We start from the raw sequence: 4,888 nt of genomic DNA, 5'->3' as shown, positions 1-4,888 counted from the left end.
TCTGAAAGTAAAATATTCTAAGATACAAACAAACAAAACAGTACCCAAAACTCAAACTCATTGTGGTTGAGTTGACCTTAGCGGACCTTCCAGAGGGATTTCAGAACCTGTATATTTGCGTGGGAAGAGAATGCGCATCTTTCTACCGCAGAGCATCAGGTGGACTTGAACCACTAAAGGTTCACTGCCTTTGGGTTAGAAGTGCTGCTTTCTGTGGACTACACCATTAGAGTTCATCAACAGCGAGTATGATTCACTCTAGCTTTAAAAAAAATGGGAAAAAATAAGCTTTATTTCATGCAGGGTGGTGCCCGGCTCAGAACTTCTGCAACTGCTTCTTGGTGCCCGCGGCCTTGGTGACCTTGAGCACGTTGAAGCCCACGGTCTTGCTCAGTGGCCGGCACTCGCCCACGGTGACAATGTCTCCAATCTGGACATCTCTGAAGCAGGGAGACAGGTGCACGGACATGTTCTTGTGACACTTCTCGAAGCGATTGTACTTGCGGATGTAGTGGAGGTAATCTCGGCGGATAACGATGGTCCTCTGCATCTTCATCTTTGTCACCACGTCAGACAGAATTCGTCCTCGGATGGAGACGTTACCAGTGAAAGGACAATTCTTATCAATGTAGGTGCCCTCGATGGCCTCCTTGAGCGTCTTGAAGCCCAGACCGACGTTCTTGTAATAACGCAGGAGCTTCTCCTTGCCTGTTTCCCCCAACAGCACTCTCTTTTTGTTCTGGAAGATGATGGGCTGCTTCTGGTAGGCGCGCTCGGTCTGGATGTCCGCCATCTTTCCGGTCGCTTGGAAAAAGGCTCACTCTAGTTTTTTGACATTTGAGTGGAGGTGTATTAAGTGTGAGTGGAGCAGAAGTACTGGGCCGAGGGTTTAGTCCTGACCAGCACTGTGATGAAAACAACAAATTAGATTATAAAAAATAAAAGTATTATATTTTAGGGCATAATGTTTATCATAAGAGTACGGAATGAGGGTTGCAGAGTAGATTATATTTGGGGTGAGGGTGGGGTGGGGGGGTGCGGAGGCCACTGTGTACCAATGAAGGAGTTTTTCTTTTGTTTTTCAAGGAGAGGAGCTAAGGGGCGGGGGCGGGGAGAAAAGTGCAACAATGAATGGATGGAATTCCCAAATCGCTGTAGATGTTCACTGAAATAAAAAAAAAAAATTTAAAAAATTCCAGTTAAGTTTAAATTGGGGTTTAGAATAAGAGGGATTAAGGGATAAATACTATCTCAGGGCAGCAACCATATCTGATAGCAGTATTGTATAATAGCATTATCATAAGTGTTCACAGCAATCTTGCTGTTGTTAGGTGCCAATGAGTTGAGTACAAGCCACAGTGATCCTATGAACAACAGAGCTGAACCCTATTTTATCCTTTCCCACCACCACTTACTGTCACATTAGAGTCCATTGCAGCAGTCACCATGTCAATCCACCTGGTCGAAGGACTTCTTTTCTTTTGCTGTTCTTCTACATTTCTGAGCATCATGTCCTTCTCTGAAGTATGTAAGGAGAAGCTTCATCATCTTTGCCTCCAAAGAGCACTCTGGCTGTACCTTCTCCAGGACATATTTGTTTGCTCTTTTGACAGTCAATGGGATATTCAGCACTTTACCCCAACACTACAGCTCAAAGGCATCAATTCTTCTTCTATCATTCTTATTCATTGTCTGGCTCTCAGATGCATAGCAAGTGATCAGAAAAACTATGACCTTTCTAATCAGCTACACCTTGGTGTACAATATGATTATATGATTCAAAAGAGCCAAAGCTAATCTATCTCATCTCACTAATGCCTAGTATGTTGATGTTCCTGTTTCTCTTTTGTTTTTCACAATTTCTAGTTTTCCAACATTCAAGCTACATACATTCCATGTTTTAATTATTGAAGAACGTTTCTCAGTATTTTTTCTCATTTTGACTGGCATACACCCTTTTCCAATTTTGAACCATGCAGTGTTCCCTTGCTCTGTTCTGACAATTGCCTCCTGGTCCAAGTATAGGTTTTACATTAGCATGATCAAGTGTTCTGGGTTCTCATTCTTCTCAGAGTCAGCCACAGTTTGTTATGATCCACACAGTCAAATACCTTTGCATAGTCAATGAAACACAGATAGACATTCCTGCTTTCAGCCAAGATGTATCTAACATTAGTTACAATATCCCTAGTAACATAGACCCTTCTAAACTCAGCCTGGACTTCTGGCAGTTCTCTGTTGATGTGTTGTTCCAGTCATTTTTGGATTATCTTTAGCATAATCTTGCTTGCATGTGATATCAATGATATCACATGATATCGTTCGATAATTTCCACACTCTGTGGGAATCACCTTTCTTTGGAATGGGGACAAATATAGATCTCTTCCAGTCAGTTGGCCAAGTGTTTGTCCTCCAGATTTCTTGACACAACTTGGTGAACACCCAGGGCAGCATCTGTTAGTTGAAATATGTCAGTTGGTATGCTGTCAATTCCTGGGGCCTTATTTTTTGCCAATTCCTTCAACGCAGCTTGAACTTCTTCCTTCATCACTATAGGCTCTTGCTCATATGTTGTTTCATGAAAGTCGTCTGTGTCTGCCAATTCCTTTCAGTACAACGACTCTGTATACTCTTTCCATCTTCTTTTAATACTTTCTGGATCACTTAATATTCTGACCAAAGCATCCTTAAGCATAGCAACTTGAGGTGTGAATTTGTTCTTCAGTTCCTTGAGCTTAAGAAATGCTGAGCGAGATCAGCCCTTTTGATTTTCTGACTCCAGCTCCTTGTACATTTCATTGTAATATTTTTCTTTGTCTTCCTGCACTGCCTTTTGAAATCTTCTGTTCAACTCTTGAATATCTTGAATTCTTCCGTCTATTTTGGCTTCTCCACCCTCTATTGCAATATTCAGAGTCTCTCCTGACATCCATTTTGGTCTTTTCGTCCTCCTCTATCTTTGTAATGACCGTTTGCACTCTTCCTGGATGATACTCTTGATATCCTCCCACAACTCATCTGGTCTTTGCTCCTTGGTGTTCAAGGCCTCAAACTTGTTCCTAAGATGGTTTTGAAATTCAGGTGGCCCTTTAGATTTTCTGACTTCAGCTCCTTTCACATTTCATTGTAATACTACTTTATTATGTCTTCCCACGCTGCCTAATCGTAAAAAACAAACAAACAAACAAACAAAACTGGAAACAATCCAAATGTCTATTTATTGATAAAGTGTTGATATATGTGACAATATTGGTGAGATAATGAAAACATTATCATAATGAACGAGGCCAGACAAAAAGGTAACATATTGCATGATTCCATTCACATTAATTGCCCAGAATAGACAAACCTATACAGGAAAAAGTAAATTAGAGGTTACCAGAAATGGGGTGAGATGGTGGTAGAGAATATCTACTAAAGATTTCTTTTGAGGAGATGAAAATTCCTGGAATTAGAGAGTGATAATGTTTAGTGATACAGCACTGGTCTGTCCATTCGCTTTACAGATATAACACGTGGTTACTGTGATGCTAAACACTGTGACAGTGGTGTGTCAAATGCGATAATGGTTTCCAATGGTGGACAGTGTTTGGTGGAGCTCCCTGATTAAAACAAGCTTGGAAGTAGGAGTGGCATCCACTTCTGAAATAGCCTGCCTCTGGAAACACTATGAATGTAGAGAAACTATGAAAGCTATACAAGTGTTCAGGTCTTTTGTTCATAGGGTCACTACGAGACCTCTATGACTCGATGCCACCTAACAATAACAACAACAATGGGTATACAATAAGCTGAATATGCTGAAAACTCCTGAATAATACTTTAAAGGGAAATTTTTAATGTTATTTTATACAGGTTTGCATATAAAACTTCATGTACATTGTATTTTACCCAAATGATGAATTTTATGTTGTATACATTTTATTCAAATGAAAAAATAAAACAATAGAAAGCCTAACCACAATATTGCCACACTTTCCCCACTTTTCAACTGGTTTGCCTATTATCACTCACATACATTGATTTTCATACATGCACTTTGTACTTTACACAATCACTCATATATATATAAAAATGTACATTTCCTTTTTTTTATTTTTTTTTAAATGTACATTTCCTTTTGTAACTTTTATATTGGCTTGCTTACAAAATTTGTATGATTTGTGTTTCACACTATTATTCATTTACATTGTGTTTTATGTAATCATTCCCATTCATTATGTCTTATAAAAGTAATCATCACTGGACTATGCCCATCATTACTGGTCTTTTCTGGTCTCCACTGGATCTTTCTCACTTCCTTTACCACCCTCCCTCTACCCACCAAATTGTGCAGTCCTGTGACTTCCTATCTATCCTCACCTCTCTGTTCCCACCCTTTCCCCCTTTGTATTCCCATACATGTTTTACGTGTTATCCTTCTCTTTTTACAATAATGTTCTTATGCAGTTTTTGTCCTCTTAAGACTGAGTTAGTTCACTCAGCATAATCCTCTCTAGTCTCTCCCAAGTTACGTAATTTTTTAAAAAATAATTGCATCTGTGTGCTGCATAGTTTTCCATTGTCTGAATATACCACAATTTCTCAATCCATTCAGTTGTGGTTGGACATTTGGACTGTTTCCATGTTCTTATGATGGTGAATAATCCTGCTATTAACATTGGGGTACAAATTTTTGTTTGTGTCTCAGTTCTAATTTCTTTGGGGTATATTCCTAGTAGTGGAACAGATGAGTCATACAGAGTTTCTATGTTCACTTTTTTGAGGAAGTGCCAAACTGCTTTCCAGAGTGACTATGTTGTTGTTGTTATGTGCCGTCGAGTCGTTTGCGACTCATAGCGACCCTATGCACAACAGCCCTAAACCCTGCTCTATCCTGCGCCAACC

General features: G+C 39.7%; 1 pseudogene; it reads right to left on the bottom strand.

Moving 5' to 3' along the window:
• Positions 1-316: 316 nt before the first annotated feature.
• LOC102876099 lies at positions 317-793 on the bottom strand (annotated as a pseudogene).
• Positions 794-4,888: the final 4,095 nt, after the last annotated feature.

Source organism: Elephantulus edwardii, unplaced genomic scaffold (genome assembly GCF_000299155.1).
Source record: "Elephantulus edwardii isolate Elephantulus edwardi_28Jun2011 unplaced genomic scaffold, EleEdw1.0 scaffold00143, whole genome shotgun sequence".
Classification (NCBI taxonomy): domain Eukaryota; kingdom Metazoa; phylum Chordata; class Mammalia; order Macroscelidea; family Macroscelididae; genus Elephantulus; species Elephantulus edwardii.
Note: the sequence above shows the minus strand (reverse complement) of the source record. Positions and strands in the feature narration are given on the sequence as shown.